Genomic DNA, 9088 nt, shown 5'->3' with positions numbered 1-9088 from the left:
TAACTATTTAAATATACTCTGAACAACACATATTTAAAATTAAATTTGTAAATAATTTTTTTATTTTAATAAATATAAAATAAAAATAAAAATTTTAAATCTAGAGCTTGCAGATAAAAATTTAATATTAAATTTGAAATGTCCAAAGTACATCTAGATAATCAATTTATAAAAATTATAATATTAAATTGAACCATTCAAATTAAATCAGTATTATCCAAATTGATGATGAATATATATTTATCAAAAAAATTATAAATTTTATTTTTGTAAAATATAAATTTAAAATTAAAATTGAAATTAAAATTAAAAAAATTTGGACCATATTAAAATCTGGATGGCCCAGATTTTGTTTGACGATGAGCACCACTGTGCGGCTCCCTTTACTTTCAATTTATAGTATAGCTTCGTCCAGGCATCGCAGACTGCTATTATATATGTCTCATTAATTGAACCAGGATATTGATCAGTTGGCGAAAGAAAATAGTACAAAGCAAAATGAAGCCTTGTATTATTTTATTATCAAGGACACCTCGGTCTTAACAAGGCCGTCCACAAACATACATGCATGACGCCACGTGTATTGCCTCTTTTGCCTCATCTACACACGATACATTAACAAGTCATCAACAAGCCTTATACTCGATACATCAATCTAAAGGAAATCATTATCATACTAATACACGCCTTGAATCATCTTCACAACATGGCTCGTTGCAGGTCTTGCATCTCTGTCTTCCTCAACACAATCTAATGCCACTGTCACTATAATCTCCATTGACTTTATCTCATAACTTCCTTTAACTGTCGGATCAATGATTTTTTCCACCCATGATGATGATGATGTCTTGTTTTCTGTTCTTCTGTTCTTCTTCTCCTCTCTCACCCATGTCACTAGCGTCCCATGATGTGAGTGATCCGGTCCATCAACCCTCAAGCTTTTTCCTGTTATCATCTCCAACAACACGATGATCCGTAGCTATAAAACATCAACCTTGGAAGTTATTGGCAAGTTGAAAACCCACCCTGGTGCCATATATCCTCTCGTTCCTCTGATCCTTGAGAAGCTTAGATTGTTGAGTTCGTTTCTGTTTTGAAGCTTTGGCAGTCCAAAATCCGAAACCTTGGGCTTATAATCTGAATCCAGAAGTATGTTCTGAGGTTTTATATCGCAATGCAGTAACCCACTCTAAGCACTCCTCGTGAAGATACGCAAGTCCTCTTGCTGTTCCCAGAGCAATGTCACACCTCTTTCTCCAATCAAGTAACTTGTTGGATTTGAGGTTTTGTGCTAAAGAGCCATTTTCCATGTACTCAAACACCAACAGTCTGTGCTTTCCTTCTGCACAATATCCCCACATGTCAATCAAGCTCATGTGATTAAGCCTTCCTATTAAGCTGACTTCTGCAAGAAACTCACTTTCTATTTGGTTTGCTTCTTTGAGTCTCTTGATTGCAGCCACTCGTCCATCTTTTAACACACCCTTGTATACAATTCCTCCAGCACCCCGTCCAATCTCTTCACTGAAACCCCTTGTTGCTTCTTTCAACTCTAAGTATCTATATTTTCTTAACTTGGATCCCACGAGATGATCATAGTTGTGCTGTTTACTAGACTTTTTCCATGTCAGACAACAAAAGAGAAATACGCATGCAAGTTCAAAGCCTCCAATTGCTAACACTAATTAACCAGAGTAACACTTTGATTAAAACACTGTCTTGTCTTGAGACAGACTCTCTCAAGCTTTACAGGCTTAACAAGGTCACACTTGGGATTGAGTTCTTGAAGAGTGAATGAGCTTGAATTAGGGAGTCTCAAGTAAAAAATTCCCTTGAAAGCAGCGGAAAGCTTGCCGTTGACCAAAAGGAATTTTGGGTAGCATATAAACTGGGAAAGATCAAGTTTATATTGAAACCCCTTGCATTCGCGTGACTTCAAACGTTGATTCTTACATTCCTTAAACGTAATGTTACGGTATTCCCCTTGGTCATGCCCGTAGAAATCTCCATTAGGTATATACAGAAAGCGAGAATGGCACAGAAACCAAATGAAAACAAGCAATTCTTATTATTTTCAAGTCTGCCTCTTACACAGCCACAAGGGTCCTATTTATAGTCTTGGAATTATTGAAACTGAACCATACAAATTTAAAGGGAGGTTACAGAAATTAAGGGGAGGTTACAAAGAGTTTATTATGCTCCATTATATGTGTGTCTTCCGTTTCTGCTCCATTATGTGTGTGCCTTCCGTTTCAGCTCGTTTCTGTTCTTTCCGTTTCATCCTCCATGGGTTGGGCAAAACTCGCCCTCGAGTCAAATTCATCATCTTTATCAACGTACGGAGATAGATCAGCGACATTGAAGGTGGCAGATACACCATGAGAACCAGGTAATTCCACCTTGTAAATATTGTTGTTGATCCTTTGAACTATTTTGAACGGACCATCAGCTCTTGGGGACAACTTGGTGTTTGGCTGTTTAGGAAATCGTTCCTTTTGTAGATGTATCCAAACCAAGTCTCCTACCTTAAAAGTCTGCTGTCTTCGATGCTTGTCACGTTGAGCTTTGTATCTTAAATTTTGCTTTTGGATTCACTCGCGGACTTACTCATGCAACTTCTTAATTTCCTTAGCCCTTTGGTCTGCATCAAAGTTATATTGCTGCTTATCAAGTGAAGGGCTCAAGTCTAGTAGATTAAGGGGACGAGTGCCATAAACAACTTCAAACGGACACTTCCCAGTTGCTTGATTGACAGAGTTATTATAAGCAAATCAACTTGAGCAAGAATAAGATTCCACTGCTTCAAATTCTTCCCCACGAAACTGTAAAGAAGATTACCAAGAATCCTATTTATAGCTTCAGTTTGACCATCTGTCTGAGGATGACTAGCGCTGCTAAATTGGAGCTTAGTTCCCATCTTCTTCTATAGCGTCCGCCAAAAGTGGCTAAGAAACTTCACATCACGGTCAGAAGTGATAGTTTTAGGAATGCCATGAAGACGCACAATCTCCTTAAAGTACAAGTCTGCTACTTGAACAGCATCGTTGGTCTTTTGGCATGGGATGAAATGGGCCATTTTTGAGAAATGATCCACAACTACCATGACAAAATCTTTTTGCCTTTGAGTTCGTGGTAAACCCAGAACAAAATTCATAGTTATATCTTCCCAAGGTGCTTCTAGAATTGGTAGAGGCATGTATAGTCCGGTATTCTAACCCTTGGATTTAGCCAAGTGACAAATTCTACATCTTTATATATGCCTGTTGACATCCCATTCAAGTCGAGGCCAGTAAAAGTTCTCCTTCACCAGCTCAACTATTTTATCCCGTCCAAAATGTCCAGCTAATCCACCATCATGTGCTTCCCAAATTATGGCTTCTCTCAACGAACCCTGTGGAATACAGAGGTTTTTTTCTTGAAATAAAAACTTGTCGTGTCTGTAGAACGGGTGGAAAAGTTGATTTACAGTTGCTTCCCACACTCCTTGGAAATCAGGATCATCTTGATACAACTCTTTGACAAGGTCAAATCCAATAACCTTAGTTTGTAGTATTATAAGTAGCACATGGCGACAACTAAGGGCATCAGCTACGGAGTTCAGAGTTCCAACCTTATGTTTGATAAGGAATGGATAAGACTGTAAGAGTTCACTCTAACGAGCATGTTTGTGATTGATCTTCTGCTAGGAATTTAAATACTTGAGAGCCTTATGGTCAGAAAAAGTTATGAACTCTTTATTCAGGAGATAATGACTCTAATATTGAAGAGCTCAGATAATGGCATAGAATTCCTTGTCATAGGTAGAATATCTGAGCTTGGCATCATTGAGCTTCTTACTAAAAAAGGCAATGGGATAGCCCTCCTGGCTTAAGACAGCACCAATGCTGGTGTTAGAAGCATCACAGCTAACCTCAAATACTTGGTCAAAATTAGGAAGAGTTAGGACTGAAGCTTCGGTCAACTTCTTCTTAAGCTCCTCAAAGCTTTTCTGAGCTTGCTCTGTCCACTAAAACTTCTCTCCTTTGGTGCAGTCTGTAAGTGGTGCAGCAATTGAGCTAAAATTACGGATGAACCTCCTGTAGAAAGAAGCTAATCCGTGGAAGCTTCGAATCTCCTGGATAGATTTTGGAATTGGCCAGCAGTCAATGGCTGCAACTTTGCTTGTATCAATGCGAACACCCTTTGCGGTAATGATGTATCCCAAGAACACAACTTCACTGGTGAGGAAGGTGCACTTCTTGAGATTTGCATAAAGCTTCTGTTCACACAAGGCTTGCAAAACTTGCTGCAAGTGATCTAAATGCTTCTCTTGATTCTTACTATAAATAAGAATATCGTCAAAGTACACAACAACGAATTTACCAATGAAAGGTCTCAATACCTGATTCATCAGGCGCATAAATGTGCTAGGAGTATTTGTTAACCCGAAAGGCATCACATTCCACTCATATAAGCCATCTCTGGTCTTGAAAGCGGTCTTCCACTCATTCCGAATTCTGATTTGATGGTACCCACTACGAAGGTCAATTTTGGAGAAAATAGTGGCACCATGCAACTAGTCTAGTATATCATCAAGCTGAGGTATTGGAAACCGATACTTAATAGTGATCTTGTTGACGGCTCGGTAGTCAATGCACATTCTCTAACTCCCATCCTTCTTAGGTACTAGAAGAATAGGTACAGCACAAGGGCTGACACTTTCTCAAACTAACCCTTTCTTCAACAACTCTTCAACTTGTCATTGGACTTCGGCATGTTCCTGGAGACTCATCCTGTAAGCAGGCTTATTAGGAATGACTGCTCCGGGAATGAAGTCAATGGCATGCTATATGTCTCGCATTAGAGGCAACTCTGTTGGTATCTCATCAGATATTACATCTGGAAATTCTGACAATAGCAAAATGACTCCAGGTGGATTGGCCGTCTCGTTGTTCACCTCAAACACCAGAATAAAGCTTATCATTTGGGCTTCAGATTTCAACACCTTAAATTCTTCCTTAGTCATCAAAGACACTAACGATTTAGAGACACTAGATTCCCTTGAAGATTGGCTAATCTCACTGGGTGGCAAAGGCACTAGTGTGAACTTGACACCATCTTTTGTAAAAGAATAGGTGTTCGCTCGCCCATTGTGCATAGCATATCAGTCATATTGCTATAGCCTCCCCAAGAGAAGGTGGCATGCATCCATAGGAATAACATCACATAAAACTTCATCACAATATCGATTCCCAATAGAAAAGGTCATAAGGTATTGTTTAGAAACTTTTACCTCATTCCCTTTGTTGAGCCAGTGAAGCTTGTAAGGTTGCGGATGATTTTGTGTTGGCAACTTCAATTTCTCTACCATGTAGTTAGATACTACATTTTCACAACTTCCACTATCAATGATGACATTACAAACTTTTCCTTGGGCTGTGCAACGAGTGTAAAAAATGTTGTGTCGTAGCCAAGGTTCTTCTTTGACTATTGTTGTATGCAGACTTCATCTAAGCACCAATGCTTCTCCTTGATCAGCAGGTGTGACCTCCTCATCATATACGGGATCAGTGCCATAGAACTCAGCGTCCTCCTCATCTTCTTCAAGTGCTTCATACCCTGATCCTTACCTAATGGTGACAACCCTTCGAGTAAGACAGTCTGTAGCAATGTGGCGAAATCCTTAGCATTTAAAGCATTTGACTGCCTTAGAACCAGATTCCTTGGCAGCATTGGATGGTGGTTTGCACATAGCAGTAGGTTATGGCCTGCTTGAGGAGTTGGTCTGCTGAAATTCTGCCTTACAGCCTTCTGAATAACCCTTAGAGGACGAAGGCTGGAAAGTGGATCTCTTGGGCATTTGCTTCTCAACACGCATGGCTAGATAGATGACATCATCCAAGGTCCAATATTGCTGAAGCTGGACTGGACAACTGATATCTGTGTTTAAGCCTGCAAGGTACCAAGCTATTGTTTGCTCCTCCTTCTCTTGAATGTCACACTTCATCATGAGTTGTTCAAACTCCCTAGTATATTCTTCTACAGATAAAGATCTCTGTTGAAGATTTTGCAGCTGGATAAAATTATCTTGGTGGTAATGATCTGGTAGAAATTTCCTAGTGAGCTGGCATTTCATTTTCTCCCAGGTCTCAATCTTGTGCTTTCCCTCATGTTTCCGCTTCCGTCTGAGGTTTTTCCACCAAATAGAAGCATGTTTTTTGAGTTTGAGGGCAACAATCTTAACTTTCTGCACATCTGGAATCTCCTTGTATTCAAATACTCGTTCAACAGTTTGCAGTCAATCTACAAACTGGTCTGGCTGGAGCCTTCCCTCGAATTCAAGAATGTCAACCTTGATGTCATTAGGGCAGAATTGTTGTTATCGTGGGTGGCGGCGGTTGTCAGTAGATGACAAACTACTGCTTCCCAAATCTCCCTCTAAGTTTTCTCTGTTATTGTTTAATAGAGTTTGCTGCAATTCCACAGTGGCTTCCAACTCTCGTATCCTACGTCTCATCTTTTCTATCTCAACCTTGTGCACATGTCTATGTCTTGGAGGCACTTTGGATAAGTGTCAAGGCTAGGGATATGGAAAAGACTGGGGTGCAGATGGAAACATTGAAGGATATAGGGGTAAAGTAAGATTTTTCAAAAGGCTAGGGGCAAAATGAGGATTTTAGACTATCTAGGGCGTAAAATAGAGATTTTGGAAGAATGATGGGGTCAAATTGCAATTTATAAAAAATATAGGGGTTAAAATGGAATTTAGGTAAAATAAAGGGGTAAAAGTGTAATTTTAGAAAAATTTAGGGGTTAAAATGAAATTTCGAAAAAATTTGGGGGTTAATATAAAATTTCATAAAAAGTAGGGGCAAATTTGGAATTACTGAAAGAGTTGGGGCAAAAATATAATTTCTGAAACTTTGGTTGACTGGGTATAGTGACGTGGTGACGATGACATGTGGCAGAACACTACTGGGCTGACCGATCAGATCGCTGACGTGGCAGCTGACGACAGCGTCTTCAACCTCCGGATGGTGCGTGACGGCGCGTGGATCGGCGGCGAGGCGCGTGGACTTACGACGTCGGCGCGTGACGGCACGTGTGGTGTTTTCCGATGACGGGAAACCTCTTGTTCCATGTTTTCGGACCTCCTGAGCACGATGGTGATGTTATTTTTCCGAGAAAATGCCTGGATTGCAAAATGCGAAGAAGTCAGGGACTCCTCTTCTGAATCTCCTCTTCTTTCCGGCGTACTTTCTCAACTATAACTCACTCTCTCGCTCTTTGGACCAGCTCTAATACCAAAAATGGCACAGAAACCAAATGAAAACAAGCAATTCTTATTCTTTTCAAGTCTGCCTCTTACACAGCCACAAGGATCCTATTTATAGTCCTAGAATTCGTGAAACTGAACCATACAAATTTAAAGGGAGGTTACAGAAATTAAGGGAAGGTTACAAAGAGTTTATTATACTCCATTATGTGTGTGTCTTCCGTTTCTGCTCCATTATGTGTGTGCCTTCCGTTTCAGCTCGTTCTGTTCTTTTCGTTTCAGAGAATCTTCTGGGTTGTATGACAAATCAAACTCTGGTTCGCACCCAAGTGACATGTCACTTTCATCCTTGAACTTGTAACCCGGAAGACATAAGCATGTTCGACCAAAATAAGGTTCATATTTGCAGAAAACTGTTTTTCTCCACAAATGCCATGAATCTCGCAACCTGCAGAAAAAGCTTGCCATGAAACATACCATTGCTCTGTCCAGTTTCTTCGACTGTAGATCCTGATGTTACCATCACTATCAATGGTTAATCGTCTTTAAAGTACAAGACCATAGTCTGATGTCCTGTAAGTAAAGTTATCAGTTGAAATGAAAGCACCATGCAGATCGAGAAACGCAATACGACTTGCGTTGTAAGGAGATCTACCGACTTGCCGTCGGTTTGTCCTAGGAGGTGGCCAGCAAATAGTCGATAGATTGGGACCGTCGTAGACAAGATGAAGAATATTATAATCGTCAAATGTAAGTAATAGAAACCGAGGAGGAGTTAGTCTGACTTTTGGAGGAGACAAGGCTAGTGTATCTAGTTAGCCTCTGCTCAGGGACGAGGGTGTTTGTTGGAAAATCAAAACTTTGCCACAGAACATGATTAGGGGATTCAAGAAGAACAAGATTACCATTATCTTTAAGAATCAACTGTGGAGACCTCGACGACGTCGTGTTCGTGGCCCAAACATTGACCTGACCTGCATCGTTCAACACAAGATTTCCACTGCTATGGAGGGTAAGTGTTGAGCCTTTTCCGTTTACCAACAGGTCGCGATTCGCCATCCAAATGACAGTCAGATTTTGGCGACGAGCTGGTTCTTCAGTGAACCAGATAGCAAAGGCATAGGCATTATCACCGATGCTATAGAACCCAGCAGTGAAATTTCCATTTCTTGATTTGATAACGTGTTCTGGATTCTCCACTGACAGCAAATTTCTGGAGAAAGACGATGAACACGGTAAAGGAAAAGCCGAGGTGAAGAGCATTATGAGATTGGAAAACACCATGGTAGATAGATAGCTTAGCTTTGCTGAGAGGTGGCTATGCAGATTTTTCCAGTCAATTTAGTTAACCAGAATTTTCATTGAACACGCGGAGGCCGATTAATTATATTCGGCGGTGGTCCCCTGCGTGGCTGCGTTCCTCGTTTCACACCAGTTGGAAGGTGTCTCCATTTCTTTATCTCTATTTCTCTCAACTTTTCTCGTATCAACCATTCACTTGTTCTATGATTTTTTAAAAAATATTTAATAAAATAATATGAATGAATAAAATTAAAAAAAAAGGAGATAAAGAAAGGAAACGGTCACTCTCCCGCACCATCCATGAATTTGCTAATTTCCAGACGCTTTCTACTTTGACGGTAATTTAACCCACTTTCACGTTGGTCAGGGGCACCGTTTCTTGCATTAGAAAAAAAATCTGGGACGATCCAGATTTTAGTCCATATTTTTTAATTCATATTCATATTTATATTTAGTAAATAAAAATTTATAAAATTTTTAAATAAATATGTTCATAATTAACCTAAACAGTACAATTTAATTTGGATAGTT

General features: G+C 39.8%; 1 pseudogene; it reads right to left on the bottom strand.

Moving 5' to 3' along the window:
- Nucleotides 1–599: 599 nt before the first annotated feature.
- Nucleotides 600–8684, bottom strand: LOC129291786 (putative receptor protein kinase ZmPK1; annotated as a pseudogene).
- Nucleotides 8685–9088: the final 404 nt, after the last annotated feature.

The sequence above is a fragment of the Prosopis cineraria genome, unplaced genomic scaffold, assembly GCF_029017545.1.
Source record: "Prosopis cineraria cultivar Desert tree isolate PC_DT_omini unplaced genomic scaffold, ASM2901754v1 PC13, whole genome shotgun sequence".
Classification (NCBI taxonomy): Eukaryota; Viridiplantae; Streptophyta; class Magnoliopsida; order Fabales; family Fabaceae; genus Prosopis; species Prosopis cineraria.
Note: the sequence above shows the minus strand (reverse complement) of the source record. Positions and strands in the feature narration are given on the sequence as shown.